The sequence below is a fragment of the Oryctolagus cuniculus genome, chromosome 1 (assembly GCF_051225735.1).
Source record: "Oryctolagus cuniculus isolate XC-2025 breed Fujian yellow rabbit chromosome 1, ASM5122573v1, whole genome shotgun sequence".
NCBI classification, from domain to species: domain Eukaryota; kingdom Metazoa; phylum Chordata; class Mammalia; order Lagomorpha; family Leporidae; genus Oryctolagus; species Oryctolagus cuniculus.
The window spans coordinates 165,739,641-165,757,363 of NC_142867.1; the positions used below are offsets into that span (position 1 = coordinate 165,739,641).

The following is a 17,723-nucleotide window of genomic DNA, read 5'->3' on the forward strand; positions in this document are numbered from 1 at the left end:
AAACTTGAAGGAAAATTTCATCATTTCAAATTATTGAACTTTACAGTGGCAGCTAGTATGTCTTTCATATTTCAGTTTAAATATTTTAATTAAATTGTGCTTTATTTTTTAAAACATATTGCTGTCTGTCACTAACACATCCAATGCAGAATTCTTATTTGATTTAAGCCACCTAATGTGAAATTCTAATTTATTAGAAAATAAAATACATTTCAGAACTATTCATTTTCTGATGAAATTAAAAGCATTACCTAACAAAGCAAAGGGAAAAGAAATGACATAGAAAACCATGGCAAGCCATGTGTTGCCCATAAAGACAGATCACTAGTTGGGACAATAGTGCTTTTCCTATATTCTAGGGGAGAAACAAAAAAACAAAAAGCTCCCTAACAGTTGGCAGGGATGAGAAAAAGCAATGTTAAGCCATAGGTTGATTTAAAGGATGACAACCTAATGGTAATTAATCTCTCGTCACATTTTTTCCACTTTACTGTTCTCAGAAGACAAAATTTTCTTTCGGGGATCCAAGAGTTCCAAAGAAGTTAAATTCTCCTTTGTCTACTGGGATGGCAAATACATGCCAGATCCAACAGCTCTAAGATGGAAATATCTACAGCAACTGCATTCAAATAAATATCAGGACATGTGTTAGAAATACTCAAGTATGCTTTTTCCATGCGCAGGTGAATAGGGGCATCCTAAGCCTTAGGAGCTACCAAAAGTCATACTGGGCACATCAGAATGAAATCAACTCCAGGATGGCAGAACAAAGAAATCAAAGCCACTGCGCTGCTGGCTCATTCCCAATGTAGCCTTGTCCTCAAGCTTTTGAGTTAAATGAGCAATACACTTTGTGGCTTAAATTCATCAGTCTATTTTTTTTTTAATTATTGTTTTTCATTACTTGCAACAAAAATTTCATGCAAAGAAAATATACATCAGTGCACAAGACGTCAAAAATGCAAAAATTGGTTTTGGAACTTACAGTTAAATCTATAGAGTAATTTGGTGTTAGTACTGGCATGATCTAACTCTCCATTCATACAGAATCTTCAGTTTCTCATATATGGATATTAATATGAGCACTTATTTTAATGCATTCAAATGTCGCTAGACTCATTTCAACTACCTCTTTCACATCAGCCCTATACTTAGGAAGTCTGAACTGTATTTTTGAATCGGTGGAATAAAAAGAAGAAAACATCATTTCTGTTCTCAATTTACCATGGTGAATTAGAAGTTGGATCTAAGAGAAATCCTGAACCTTGTTCTAAATCCCAAATCAGAGCCTGGAGTATACAAAGACAGAACTTTTTAAACCAGACTACAAAGACATAAGATGGTAAAACCACTCAAGGAAAGATGCTATTAAAAGTAAAGAACCCCAGAATTAACATGAATCATAATTTAAAATATTTCAGCTAAGAATTACAGAGAAAAAAAAAACAGCATAATTAAATACTGGTAAGGACAGACTTAATTGGTCTCACTTACCACTTTGGAATTCTGAGAACCATTGCAGATTCCAGTCTATATTCCTCTGATAAAAATCTCTGAATAAAGAAGAAATAGGAGGCTGTCTTTGGTGAATTTCAGATACAAAATCACTTCAATTTCATTTTTTTTCCAAGTATCACTTGAGTAAGAACAAAACTTAAACATCTATAGGTGTCTGTGGAAAACTTTTAGCATGGCAATTCATTCCCACATATGGGGGAAGGAGATTGACAAATTACAATTCAGTCATCCTACCACATAACCAATTGTCTTATTAATTGACAAAATAAATTACGTATTCAGGATTCATTACACTTAAATAGAAAGTATAAGTGCTTTATGCTCTTCAATTCCATTAAAAATCTCACCTATAATTAGTATACCTTAAAAGTCATATATAATGTAAATATTACATATAGACTGAATTCAACCAGAAATATTCTCACAAAAAGTATGTTAATCCCAAGCTACATTAAGGTAAAAGCTTTAGGTAAAGGCTAGAATTTAGGACTTGTTTAGAAAGTAATATGCCTTAAAATTTTTTCTACTCTTTTTTGTTTCCCAACTGCTTACCAAAATTAAACAAAATAGAGACATTGCAGCATAAAAGGATCACAACCTGTAAGATCAAATTTTATTTCAGATCTACATGATTACATATTTTCCCCAATGGACCTGCACTTTTATAATCTGAAAATATTTTTTATTTTTAAATAAACCAGACAAAAAGAAGACCTTAAGAAGCAATCTTTTTAAATGCACAAAAAAAAAAAAAGCAGTACCTTCCCTGTATCCAATGCTGCCCCATGAAGCACCAAGTTAACTGCTCCTTCCTGAACAGTGGCAGAATATTTAGAGCCACTTGGCTGTTTCCTCATCCCCACAATGATGAGTTCTGGAAATTTCAACACTAATGCAGCACCTTATAATCTATTAATATTCTGGGGTATTGATAAGCTTCTGAATATGTAAACTGATGTTTCCTTCATCAAAAATGATAACTTTTTCTGGGGCCAGTGTTTGGCACAGCAGTGAAGATACCACTGGGGACTCCTGTATCCCATGCTGAAGGGCTGGGGTTTGATTCTTGGCTCCGCTTTCAATTCAGCTTCCTGCTAATGCACACCATGGGAAAACAGCAGACGATGGCTCAAGTACGTGGGTCCTTGCCACGCACCTGGAAGGACCAGACTGCAGAGTTCCGGGCTTCTAGTTTTAGCCTGGAATGGCTCTGGCTGTTGCAGTCATTTCTCTCCAGTGCCTTCCTGCCTCCCTCTCTCTCTCTCTCTAACTCTGTATCTCTCAAGAGGATGAGGATGAAAAATTTTCATGAGAACTTTTTGACCATTACTTCTTAACCACATTTTATGCCCAAATTCTCATGCTTTTTTTCTTCTGTAAATCCAATTATATGCACATTAGACAATCAGTGGCTGTCCTTGAGGTCTCCCAAGTCTCTGCTCATCATTCTTCAATCTTTTTTCTCTAGCTTCTTCAAACTGAATAAATTTGATTGACAGTTATCAAGTTCACTGATTTTCTTAATATTGTATTTATACAGTAAATCAAATTAATTTGTAGTTAGTTACTGTTCTTTCCATTTATAGAATCTCCATTAAGCTCTTTTTTAGTCGCCATTTCTTTGTCAAGATTTCCTGTGCACTCATGATGACCATAGTTTGTTTGTTCTGTTTGTCTTACTTCCTTATATGCATAGGCATATATAAGCTTCTGTCAACTAAAACCAACATGTAGATCATCTCAAGTTCTGTTCCTATGGACCTTATTTTCTCTTGACTATACATCACATTTTTTCCTAGATTTCGCATGTTCAGTAACTTCTTTATTGTATAGTGAACATTGTGATAACAAAATGTACAAAAACTTAAGAGTCTGCTATGTTCCTCTGAAGCCTTGTCACTTTTGTTCTTGGGGAGTGCAATTATTTCTTGAATATCATGAATTTGTTTATGCTTTGTTGGAATTAATTTGAGGAAATCTCAAGCTGTTTCTTAAGCTCCTCTACTCTGTCAGGGCCAAACTTCTGTTTCCCCTGTAGATTTCATTGATATACAGTTTTTAACCTTGTAAGGGCGGATAAAGTAAGCCCATAGGAGTGGGGAACATCCAGCTCAAGGACCACGTAAGACTTGTGTAATTGTTTGATAAGGCCCTGTCAAAGCAACCACAGATGGGACTTGATGGACTTAGTAAATCTTTAGCAGGCTAACTGTTAAAAATTCTGTATTGTTTGTGAATGATATTATAGATATTCAAATTGTCCTTAGCAGGAGAAAAGGTTCCCCATCCCTGAGAGGATGTTGCTATAGTTTGAATGGATTCCCTCCAAAATTCTAGTGTTGAAACTTAATGGCCAATGTAACGAGGTGGGGTGTTGGGAGACATTTGGCACATGGTTAAAATGCCACTTGGTACACCCACATTCAATATTAGAATGGCTCTCTTGAATCTCAGCTCCTCCACTTACAATTCAGCTTCCTACCAATGAGGACCCCAGGAAGCAGATGATGGATCAAGAACTTGGGTCCCTGCCACCCACATGGGAGACTCAAGATGAGTTCTGGGCCCCTGATTATTGTCTGGCCCAGCTCTAGTTATTGTGGGCATTTGGTAAGTGAACTTGCAGATAGAAGATCTCTCCTCTGTCTCTACCTGTCTCTTAAATAAATGAAAATAAACAAATATTTAAGAGGTTGGAGACCTTTAAGAGTGATGATATTATAAGGACTCTCCTCAAGGTTGGGATTAAGACCCCTACAGAGGAAGCCTTCACACAGAGGTCAGTTCTCTTGCTACTCTGTATTATGCTATGTGAGGACACTGCATCCCTCCCCTCCAGAGACACAGCATTCATAGTGCCATCTTGAAATCAGAGTGCAACTTTCAGCAGATAACTGAACCTACTAGCACCCTGATCTTGGACTTCCCAGCTTACAGAACTGTGAGGAAACCAATGTCTGTTTGTAATGAATTATCCAACCTCTGAGATTGTTATAGCCACGAAAATGAACTAAGATGGTTCCTTCCTCTTAAGTTGTAGACATTTTGGTTCTTACCCAGATGCCTAAAATATTAATAACATCAGTCTAATGGGTTTGGCACAGAGCTCCAATGTCCACCTGGAAACAGTGACATGTCTTTCCATTCTCAGACCTCTAGTAGACACTCTCTGGTAAGTTCATACAGTCCGCTTGGCATATATACTGACCATCCCTCAGACAAGGACTCAAGGGAACACACTTCTCAAGTTCTGGACCCCCACTATTCCATGGAGCAGTCTTCTTTCTGATGCGCTGCTCCAGATTTCAACTGCTTCAGTAGCACTGAACTCTGATCTCTGCCTTTTAAGCTCACAGGTGTCACTCTTTTCTCCTGGAGCCCCAGGTCCCTGTCACAGTTAGGAAACTGTCCTTAGTGGAAATCAGCAAATGCAGGGCTCTTTCTATCAACCTGCCTTTTCTCAGTGATCACAGCCCTGCATTTTCTGTTTCCAAGGCCTATCAGAGAGTTCCCTCATATATTTTGCTCATGTTGTTATTGTTCATGGATAGTCAAACCATTACCAGCTACTCCTTCAAGGACAGAAGCAGAAGCATGTGTCCACATTATTTTAAAGAGTTTTTTTGTCTTTTTTATTCTCTCAATTTATATATATATCTTTTTCTCTCCTCATCCCAAATTTGTGTAACTTATCAGCCAGTTCAGTGCACATGCTGTGTTAAATAATTTTAATAAACTATCTTAGAACTATAAGATATTATAATAAGACCCTTTGAAATTATTAACATTATTATATAAGTTTGGAAAGTTTGTTAAGTATAAGGAAAAATGTTTCAAATTTAATTTTAAAAGCTTTCCTCCCAAACTTATTTTCCTTTTTCATGAACAATAACAGGACAAGCAAAATATTATCAATACCTTACTGTACCATATTGCTTTTCACATGCTTTCCTTTGCTAAAGTATGCTTGCTTATCTTTATCAAGTCAAAACAAAAGCAGAAAATTCAGAAAACTTCAAGTTACCAGAATTTTCATTTCCCAATGTTGACATTGGTCTGATCTCAGTGCCATACAACCATTAGAAGGACAAATGTCTTCTAGCTATATTTAAAGATTGTGGAACCATCTGCATGTCTCCAGACAAACCATAAGAGATTTAAATGAGAAGGCAAAGTACATATAATACAGTTTTTAAATGCTTAGAAAAAATTTACATGATGCAGAGAGCCCAAAAATGAAGTAGATTTTTTCTTTGTCAATTATGGATTTCCTAATTGGGTTAGATACTAGAAATGTTCAAATATCAGTTTAGAGATAGGCAAGACCAACTATCCATCAAGTACAGGGTGTAGGGCCTACAAACATGTTTTAATTTCTATTGAAATGAGAATAACTGGAAATTTAGGTGAAAGAAAAGTTTAGCCACAATTTTAATTTATATCAACACTTTCAGAAAATTTTCAAATTGGCTAGGAACCATAATTTCCCACAGAATCTGATTCTGTGTGCTTCTAGGGTATTGGGCTCCAGGTATTTTTTTCATTAAACTAGATAAGGCATCCTTCCCTGTAGGTTCTTTGAGCACTCATCTCATCCCTAATCCAGGGATCTCTTCCCTAATTCATTTCCCCTGATCTTTTCAGTTTACATGAACTGTACCCATTTGCTGACACATGGAAAATGTTGGGTAGATAGTACTTTGGGTAGATAGACACTTACAAGCCTCTCTTAAGTTACCATGTGATAGATGATATCTTTATGGTGGCTACACACCTGTATTATATTTGTTTCCCACAATAAAGAAGTGGACTTGGAGTCTCCAACTTCAAATCAGCCTGCAACGTCACAAATTCCTAAGAGGATTGTTTTTAACCGCAACCCATTTTCAGAAGTGTGATAATAATCACAGTGAGAAACCACGAAGTATCATCAAATTTAGTTAACTTACTTTACCAGTTTAGGTGGATTTTCCAGGTTCTCTTAATTACTTATCATTCATAGCTATTCAAGCAAGTGATATCTATATCCAAATCATGGTTTATTTATAACAATACTCTATGCATTCAGAGAGACCAAGATAATTTTCAATAAGAAAAGGAGATATGTAAAAAAATAAAATGCTTTCAATTACATGCCAAAGAAATCTTGGAGGTGAGTGTACCACTTAGTACACATAGAAGCAGAGTGCTCTGGACTTCAGCTGGGAATGAAGTATGGATAGCTGTTATGATCTAACTATGAATCTCTTCAACTCCTTTCACCTCAGTGAGGTTTTCAGTCAGGAGGCCTAGGTCCTAGTTCTAGCTCCAGTGTTGTGTAGTCATCAAACACGTTTGCCTTTTAGTCTGTTTCCTAAGGAAGATATATAATCATACTCTCTGGCTTAAAGATTTATTTTATTTGTTTGAAAGGCAGAGTGATAGAGAGAGAGATAGACAGAGAGAGAGACATTGAGACATTGAGACAGAGAGACAGAGAGAAATTGATCTTCCATCCACTGATTCATTATCCAAATGCCTGCAATAGCTGAGACTGGGCCAGGCTGAAGCTAGGATCCTAGAAGTCCATTCAGGACTCCCACATGGGAGGCAGGTCCAAGCATTTGGGCCGTCATCCACTGCTTTCACAGGTGCATTAGCAGGGAACTGGACTGGAAGCAAAGCAGCCAGGACTTGAACTGTTGCTCTGATAAGGGATGCTGGCATTGCAGGCAGCTGCCTATGCTGCTGTACCACAACACCAGTTCCCTACATTGACTTCTAAAAAAAATTTTTTAACTTATTTGAAAGGCAGAGTTAAAGAGAGAGGAGGAGAAAAATGTAGAAAAAGGTCTTCCATATACGATTCACTCCCCAAATGGCCACAACAGCCAGATCTGGGCCTATCTGAAGCCAGGAGCTTCTTCTGAGTCTCCCACATGGATGAGGGGGCTGAAATATTTGGGCCATCTTCCACTGCTTTCCTAGGCCATAAGCAGAGAGCTGGATCCCATATGGGATCCCGGCACTGCAGGCTTAGCCTACTATGCCACAGCACTGGACCCTTTATATTGACTTTTTAAGGTTCCATTTATCCTACTACAATGTGAGATCCTCAAGTTCATGGATGATATTTATCCTATTCACCAGTGAGTCCCTACCAAGTAGCACTATCTATGACACATATAGGAACAAATTCATGTTAAATAAAAAATTAATTTTGTTCAGAGGGAATTCTCATCTCATTTTTATCAAATGGATACCTCTTAAGGAACCTATCCAGGATGTGAGTATTACATTTTATCTGAATGGGAGTGTACTAGTCAAGGTTGTACTTTATAAGGATGCCCTCTCTCAACAAGTGATTAGATCAAGGCTGGGCATCTGACTACAGCTAGTCTGCATTCTGTCTCCTGGGATTGGGACTCTGGTCTCTCTACTGGTCACTCTGACTAAGGAGAAGTGCTGGGCAAATACATTTGGTCATGTGCACATGAAGGCACTGAAAAGAAAATCTATCAAGTGTGATGAAGGAAGAAAACCATAGAGAGAAGTATAAGAGATGAGGAGCAAACTACCCAGATTCCTGATGGCTTTACTGATGGCAAGTTCCGGTTCCTCATAAAGCCAAACACTTCTTTGAGATTTCAGGAGGTATCCCCTTTTCCTTCCATATTTCTATTTTAGATGGATTGAGATAGGTTCTAATACTAAGAACCAAAAGAATATGAAAAGATAATACTTTCTTTCTTAGCCAAACATACCTACTTTATAAAAACTACACAGAAGCAAAAATATGTCCAGAAAATTCATCAAAATTGCAGGAAGGGAAAATGTTGAATTGAGAAATCATCAAGTTTTCAATAATTATAGTCTAGTAGTCAATAGTATGTGTATTATAAATCATTTTGTTTTTAGCAAAAGTAAACACCATTACATCAACAGATGAGAGTGATGATATGAAGACAAATGTATCTTAAAGCCACTACATACTTCTATAATTTCTCCAGGGAAAATTTGCATCAAGAACTCTTAGCTCCAAAACTGCCTAGAACATCGCATGCTATCACGGGCCCTAAAAACATATTTAATTGTAAAAATGCTAACAATTCTTGGGATGAGCCATTCAAAATAACAAATGCTTTTTAATGCAAAAGAAACAAGAAGAGAGGGAAATATGCAGTATTTGCAGTAGAAATGAAGTTCAGAAGAAAGGAATAGGGGAAATTATCACAATCACTTGGAATTCTACTGCTCAGCCATACAAAGTGAAATAGAAAGTAGTAAGTTTGAGCCAATAAACTCCAAGGAATCTCCTATAACTCAATTACCTCAAAATGTGAATCAATTTTTTGTCACCCTTACAGCCTACTACTCCTACTTAGTTTCTAAAAAGTAATTGCTAATTGAGTAACCCACATTTCTGTTAGGATGTTAAAATCGAAGTGACAAATTTCTAGCAATTTCCTTTTACAACCCAATTCAAAGTATCTATTATTTTCCAAGCAGTAAATGAAAATGTCAAAAACATTCTTGAGTAGATATTTAGTTGTTTTCTGCCAAATTAATGAAAGGGAAATATTGCACTCTGAATTGGTTAATTACCATGAATCCTTCTGCAAAGGGCTCCTGTCTGCAGAATTAAGCCAGCTTTAGTTGGCACACTGCCCAAATATTCATGGAGACTAGACTATAGGCTCCACTGTACTCAAACGACATTTAGTGTTTGGCATGATTCATCTGCTTACAAATCATCATTCCTAACCACTATAGACATCCAATGTCTGAAGTAAACAGGGCAGAAACACCTGCATGCAATAGGGATATTCTGTTCCTTTGAAATGCTGTGAGGTAGATTTAGAATACAGAATGAACAAGAATATCCTAATTAACATATCCTCTAGAAACTACATCCACTTTAACAAAAATCCTCTACTGACATTACTTCAAGGAAATGCTCTAAGAAGAAAGTGACTTCAAGCAATGGAGGACTTGGAGAAGCTCCTTTTTCCTATGTTCTAGGCTAGAGTTAATGGAGCTATTTCATGTATAGGCCTCTGGGGTACCCACACATGGATCTCACACCTCCCCAGTGCCTGGGATTTAAGATAAACATGCACTGATTTGCCTATTTCAAAACCTAGCAAAATAACTGTCTTTTGAGCATAACTCCATCTCTTTTTTCTCCCTTCTTCATACAGAAATTAAAGACCTAGAATGACATTTCTCCATGTTGGATAACATATTGGCTAGACTTCTTAAAAACTGGAAAGGAAACTATTTCTCAACTTTTTGAAAAAGCCATTCCACCAATCCTTTTGAGGAAAGAATGGGTAGGAAGATGGATATGGAAAAAATTAGGTGTTTATCTATCATCCTTTTTGAATCTCTCTCAAGAAGATGGAAGAAAAGATACCAAATCAAGACACAAATACTGACAAGCAAAGAAACACAGACTCTCTTCTCCAGGCTGTTTTCTGTATGGTCAGGAGCAAGTACCCAAGGCTCCACTGTGCCAATTTATTATACAGTCCTGTATCAGAGAACAGGAACAGTACAGAAGCCAATGGGCAATCATGAAAAAGGATCATTCACACTATCATATATTTCAAATCTAAGTGCTGTCGCCCAAGCAAAATTAATAAGCAAAGTTTTTCCCAGACAAAATAATTCCTATAAAATCCCTCATCAAAAACGCTAAGAAGGCATTAAATATAAAGGCTCTGAGAATGGACATAGGAAGTCTATACCTACCTTTAAATAAATTGCAGCTGGCCCAGTAGGACAATAAGAATGTTTAAAGGGTCTAGAACTCATGAGAAAAGCAATATAAAAATAAAAAGTGGTAGAAAAAGTGAAACAAGAAACAAAGAACAGGTGGAACAAAGAAAGAACAAACACCAAGATAGCAAGATGGCAGTCTGTTTTTTCTTTTAATTGCTTTAATGTTGTCTTTCTTCTTATTCTTCTTCTTCTTCTTCCTCTTCCTCTTCTTCTTCTTCCTCCTCTTTTTCCCTTTATTTTTTTGAGAGACAGAAAGAGAGAGAGACCACTCCCACTCACTGGTTGACTTCCCTGAAGACCAGCAATAGTTGTGGGGCCGGACACTAGGAGCCAGGAATCCAATCCAGATCTCCAAAGTGAGTGGCAGAGACCTAAATACCTGAGCCATCATGACTACCTCCCAGGATCCACACAAGCAGGAAATCAGTGTCAGGAGCCAGACCCAGGAGTCGAACCCAGGTAGTCCAATGTAGGATGTAGGCATCTTAACAACATCTGAACCTCTAAGCCAAATATTCACTCCAGGATGACAGTTAAAATGGACCATATCAGGAATTATAATAATAAATGTAAATGTTCTCAACACTCCACGTAAAAGGCAGAAGTTAAGAGTCCCAAGAAACAAAATCACAACATACCACCTGTGAAAAATGCTCATTAAAAACAGAGATATTAAAAGCAAAAGGATATAAAAAGATGCATTCTACTAACACCAGTCAAAGCAAACACCAAGGGAAACTCCAGCATTTGGCCTAGCAGTTAAGATGCTGGTTAAGATGCTTGCAAACCATATCAGAGTACCTAGGTTCATGTCTAAGTTACAGCTCTTAATTCCAGCTTCCTGATAATGTGGACCACAGGAGGCAGCAAGTGATGGCTCAAGTAGTTGGGTCAGTGTCACCCACATTTCAGACTTGCACTGACATTCCAGCTCCTGGTTTTCGAATGGCCCAGCCCTAGCTCTTATGGGCATTTAGTAAGTGAACCAGTAAATGGATGCTTTGTCTCCATGTCTGTATGTCATTCTCTATTTCTCTTTCCCTCTCTCTGTCTCTCTGCATATCTGTCATACACATTCTCTTTGTATCTCAAATTAAAAAAAAAAAAAACTAGAATTGCTATACTGATATCATAACAAAAATTGATTTTCACAAAGAACAGAGATACAGAGGATTTTTTTTTATTTAAAATTTTTTTTTCTTTTTTTTAACTTTTATTTAATAAATATAAATTTCCAAAGTACAACTTTTGGATTATAGCAGCTTTTTCCCCCCATAACCTCCCTCCCACCCACAACCATCCCATCTCCCACTCCCTCTCCCATCCCATTCTTAATCAAGATTCATTTTCAATTATCTTTATATACAGAAGATCAGCTTAGTATATATTAAGTAAAGATTTCAACAGTTTGCACCCACACAGACACACAAAGTATAAAGTACTGTTTGATTACGAGTTATACCGTTAATTCACATAGTACAACACATTAAGGACAGAGATCCTACATAGGTAGTAAGTGCACAGTGACTCCTGTTGTGGATTTAACAATTGACACTCTCATTTATGACATCATTGATCACCCGAGGCTCTTGTCATGAGCTGTCAAGGCTATGGAAGCCTCTTGAGTTCACCAACTCCAATCTTATTTAGACAAGGCCAGTCAAAGTGGAAGTTCTCTCCTCCCTTCAGAAAAAGGTAAGAGGATAATTTCATAAAGACAAAATTGACAATTCACCAACATGGAATACTAATTATAAATATTTATGAACCCTAAATCTGAGCTTCAAAATAAATTAAGAAAAAACTGACAGAAACTAGGGCAGGAGCTGTGGCACAGCAGGTTAAACCACCTCACACTATACTAGAATCCCATAACAGAGTATCATCTTGAGTCAAGGCTACTTAACTTCCTATTTAATTATCTGTTAATGCACCAGTGAAGGCATCAGAAGGTAGACCAAGTACTTGGGCATCCTCAACCTGGATGGAGTTCCTGGTTATTGACTTTGCCCCAGTCCAGTTCCAACCATAGTGGACATTTGGGGAGTGAACCAGTGGATAGAAGTTCTCGTTCTCTGTGTCTCTATCTCTCTCTGTCACCCTGCCTTTCAAATAAAATGAATTTTTAAAAGAAAATTGGTAGAAATCAAAATACACAATATACCCTCCACAAAAAAGACCGAAGTTTAAAAAGGCAAAGTCACATAAACTATGCCATCACTTCACAACTCAACTACACTAGCAAACAGTAACAGAAAGATCTCTGGAAAACTCTCAAATAGTCTATAACTAAGTAAAAGATGACCAGATAAACAAAGGACAAAGAGGAAGGGAAAAAAAAAAAAAAAAAAAAAAGAAAGTATTTTGAACTTATTGAAAATGGAAACATACCATACCAAAATTTGTGAGAAGCCACTAAAACAGTACTTAGAGGAAAATTTCTACTACTAAATGGCTACATTAGAAAAGCAGAAAGGTCTTAAGGTTAGCTTAATTACTATTCTTTGTATCAAGAAACTGAAAAAGGAAATATAGCAATCATCAAAATAGGCATCCAAAAAGTGTCTGACAAAATTGAACATCCATTGCTGATAAAAATCCTTTTTTTTTTTTTTTTGACAGGCAGAGTCAGACAGTGAGAGAAAGAGAGAGAGAAAGAGAGAAAGGTCTTCCTCTTCCGTTGGTTCACCCCTCAAATGGCCGCCACGGCCAGCGCGCTGCGCTGATCCGAATCAGAAGCCAGGTGCTTCCTCCTGGTCTCCTACGCAGGTGCAGGGCCCAAGCACTTGGGCCATCCTCCACTGCACTCCAGGGCCACAGCAGAGAGCTGGACTGGAAGAGGAACAACCAGGACAGAATCCGGTGCCCCAACCGGGACTAGAACCTGAGGTGCCAGTGCCACAGGTGGAGGATTAGGCTAGTGAGCCATGGTGCTGGTGATAAAAATTCTCATTGAACCAGCAGTAAAAAGGAATCTCTTCAGTTTAATAAAAGGCATCTATACAAAACTTGCAGTTGGCTACACAGCAGACTTATAGAATGACAAATGCCCTAAACAGAACTCTGGCCTCAGAATCAGCCCTTAAGGTATTTGGATCTGGCTTAAAAGCCCATGAGAACATTTCAGGAATGGAAAGCCAAGATGCTGTTGCAAAAAAATGACCTACATGAAAATCTCTGTGAGTAAGATCCCGGTGGAAAGAAGGAGCCTTCCACGAATGAGGTACCTTTCTCTAAAGGGAGGAGAGAACTTCTATTTTGATTATGGCCCTGTCTAAATAATGTTAGAGTTTGTGGACTCCAGAGGCTTCCATAGTCTTGACAGCTCACGACAAGAGCCTCAGGTGATCAATGATGTCATAAATAAGAGTGTCAATTGTTAAATCAACAACAAGAGTCACTGTGCAATTGCTCCCCATGTAGGTCCTCTGTCCTCAATGAGTTGTACTATGAGAATTAATGATAAAACTAGTCTTCAAACAGTACTTTATACTTTGTGTGTCTGTGTGGGTGCAAACTGTTGAAATCTTTATTTAGTATAGAGTTGGATATTCTGTATATAAATATAATTAAAAATGAATCTAATGAAGAATGAGATGGGAGAGGGAGTAGGAGGTGGGACAGTTTAGGGGTAGGAGGGTGAGTATGGGGCTTCTTACCACTATAATCCAAAAGTTCTACCTATGAAATATATATTTATTAAATAAAAGCTTTCTATAAAAAGAACTTCCAGTTAACATCATTTTTAATGGTAAAAGACTGAATGCTTCTCCTACAAGATCAGAAACAAGACAGAGAATCCTGTCATGATCACTTCTATTCAACATTATGCTGGAGGTTCTAGCTAATGAAATCAAGAAAGAAAACTAATTAAAAGGTATCTCTACATTTTAAAGAAGCAAAATTTTATTTACAGACACATTATCTTTGTAAAAAAGCAGAATAAATCTATAAAGTAGACAAAGAAATTGGTTTTAACAAGGCTTAAAAAATACAACATCAGGTTGTCTGCATTGTGGTGCAGTGTGTTAAGTTGTTGCTTGGGAGGGCAACATGCCATATAGGAACACTGGATCCAGTCCCAGTTGCTCTGGTTCTGATCCAGCTTCCTGCTACTAATGCACCTCGGAAAGCAATGAAGGATGCCCAAACATTTGAGCACCTGCCACCCAACAGAAGATTTAGATGCAGTTCCAGGTTCCTGAATTCAACCTGGCCCATCCCATAGTACTGTGCCCATCTGGGGACCAAGCCAACATATTAGAGAGATCTCTCCTTCCCCTTCTCTATACCCCACACTGTGTCACTATGCCTTTAAAAAAATAAAGCTTAAAAATTTATGGAAAATGGAATTTAAACTTGGATTTATTAAAAAAAAAAGTAAGTCAATACTCAAACATCAATCCCATGTCCTTTTACTAGAAAGCAAAAATTGGAGGTTACAATTAAAAGAAAATTCTACTTACAATAGCACCAGCAAACAACAATAAAATAGGAGGAAATCTGACAAAAGATGTACAAGTCCTATACACTGAAGAGGCAAATGCTTCTGAGAGAAATTAAAGATCTAAATGAACAGGTAAAATGTGTTCATGGGTTACACAGCTCAATACTGTTAAAATGTCAGCTCTTGCCACATTGATCTAAAGATCAAATGCAATCCAAATCTCAATAAGCTTTGTAAAAATAGAAATTGACAAGCTGATTCTAAAATTCAAATGGAAAGAAGCAGCAGCAGTCAGGCATCCCAGCTTTATAACGTGGCCCACAGGCACCCAGCACATGCCCTCCACACCACCAAGATGCCCAAGAGGAAGCCTAAGAGCATCTCCTGCAAAAGTGGAAATGAAACCCAAAAAGGGAGAAGGGAAGGATAAACTGTTGGAACAAAAAGTACAAACAAAAGGGAAAAGAGGAGCAAAGAGAAAAGAGGCTGAGTGGCTAACCAAGAAACTAAACAAGATTGACCTACAGAAAATGAGGAAACTAAAAATGAGAAGAAGCTAGCCTCTAATGAAGCAGAAAAGGAGCCAAAAACTACTATCCACTATGTTTTATCAGTGTTCCCTGTCTCCCTTCTTATACAACACAGAGGAATATTAACAACTATTTTGTAAACACAAATTTTTAGTAACCCTAGAAACATTTTAAAGAAGGAGGGAAGGCCATAAAAGTTTTCAAGATGGCAAAATAGGGAACTTACTACTCTAGTCTAGAGAAAGATAGTTTTTTAAAAAAATCAGAGAGTTAAATCTCAGGGAAGAATTAGGGAGAAAACAGCAGAGGAAACTCCATGCAAATTAGAGGGACACTGTGGACCAAACATGGAGGGTGTAGATGCACAAAACTCAGGACCCCAGCAGCCAAGAGCCTCAGCACCAGCTTTGAAGTGAGGAGAGACCAGACTGCAGCAGCCCAAGCCATTGGTGATAAAGCTACAGGAAGAGCCTGGTGTGAGTCTGGCTTGGAGCCCTGTGGGGGAGTGTAACTCCAACATAGAAGGAAAAGGCGAGGGGGGACATGTGTCTCTCTCTCCCCAACCACCACGCACCAGTGTCCTATATAACTAGCCAAGAGAAGGCAGGTGCCATTTTGGACATACGTAACAGCTATGCCAGCTCATGTCCGTATAACAAGCAACCAACCAAGAGGAGATGCCTAAGACTGGCTGGGAGAATTTACAGGGGGCTGGGTGCATGTGACAGTGGGAACCTCGTGTGCCAAAACTGTGAAAACACTGTGGCTGTGTGGCAGGAGCAGGGTATGGTTGGGATTTTGGGCAGTCACTGTGGGGAACGCTCAGAGCTACCCGATTCCCTGGTGAAGGTCATTGCTACAGGATCAATGCTCAGACAGAACTGCATGGATCCTTGGTGTGGTTCTTCTGACAATGTGGACAAATATTGTACCCACTGGGTTTAGCGTCCAGGCACTGGTCTCCTTTGAGGAGAGGAAGTGAGCATGAGACTCTGCCAACAGAGCAGAACAAACCTCCACTCTGATTAAAAAATTTAAAAAAAAGGTGACTTACCACACCCAACTTGGGTGTCACCTTGGACGCTGCCCTTGCCCTGGAGCACTGAACACAGCTCCCTGACCACACCCAACACACATCTCTGGGTATTCATTGAAAGAGAAGACACTCCACTAAGCCACAAAGGCACAGTCCAAAGATAAAGGCCATCACAGGCAAAAAAAAAAAAAAAAAAAAAAAAAAACAACAACACAGTAAGTATCACCACAAATGCCTAATAATAAATGCAGCAATTCAAGACAAAAGAATAAGGAATACAACATGATACCCCTAAAAGAACAGAACGCTCCAACAGTAGAATGTGAAGATGAAGAGATTGAAGAAATGCCAGAAACAGAATTTAAAAATTAAGATGCAAATCCACAAACTAAAGAAATCCACATGGGACATGAATGAAAAATGTTCCCATGAAATTGGGATTTTAAAGAAAAATCAAAAGAATATATTGGAAACGAAGAATTCAATAGAACAAATAAAAATATGGTGGAAAGCCTTAAGAACAGACTCAGTGAGGCAGAAGAAAGGATATCTGAGTTAGAAGAAAAATCACTGGAAATTTTACAGTTAGAACAAAAAAAAAGGAGAGGAAGAAATTACAAAACTAAAAAACAGTGTCAGAAATTTATGGAACACTATCAAATGACCCAACAACTGAGTGTTAGGAGTTCCTGAAGGCATGGAAAGAGAGAACAGATCAGAAGGCCTTTTTATTGAAATAATTAAGGAAAACTTCCCTAATTTGGAGAAAGAAAGGGGTGCCCAACTACAGGAAGCACATAGAACTCCTAATAGACATGACCAGAAAAGATTTTTCATAACACATTATAGTCAAACTCTCCACAGTAAAACATAAAGAAGATTCTAAAATGTTCATGAGAGAAACGCCAGATTACTTTCAGAGGATCTCCAATTAGACTCACAGCTCACTTCTCATCAGAAATCCTACAGGCTAGGAAAGATTGGTGAGATATATTACAAGTCTTAAGAGAAAAAAACTGTCAACCTAGTATACTGTACCCTGCAAAGCTCTCATTTGTGAATGGAGATGAAATAAAGACATTCCATAACAAAGAGAAATTGAAAGATTTTGCCACCACTTGTCTAGTCTTACAAAAGATGCTTAAGTATGTACTACATACAGAAATACAGAAATAATGTCATCACTATGAAAGAAGGTAAAGGCAGAAAATCTCTCAGTACAAGTACAAAGGAAATCCAAAGTCAAAAACAGGAATATTTATGGAAAAATGGCAGGGCCAAGTCTACTTATTAATAGTCACCTTGAATGTAAATGGTTTCAACTCTCCAGTTAAAAGATACAGACAGGCTGAATAGATTAAAAAACAAAACCGGGGCCAGGGCTGTGGCACAGCAGGTTAAAGCCCTGCCCTGAAGCGCCAGCATCCTA

The 17,723-nt window shown here is 37.9% G+C and overlaps 1 protein-coding gene across 7 annotated transcripts in view; it reads right to left on the bottom strand.

Moving 5' to 3' along the window:
- RFX3 (regulatory factor X3) overlaps window positions 1-17,723 on the bottom strand; it is a 337,813-nt gene that overhangs the window by 233,534 nt on the left and 86,556 nt on the right. Inside the window, exon 2 of one of the 7 annotated variants that reach the window (XM_051846162.3) lies at window positions 1,495-1,553. The exons of the other annotated variants lie outside the window; for them this stretch is intronic. The gene's annotated coding sequence lies outside the window, so the exon portion shown is untranslated. The remainder of the gene's footprint in view (window positions 1-1,494; window positions 1,554-17,723) is intronic. 7 annotated transcript variants of the gene reach the window in all.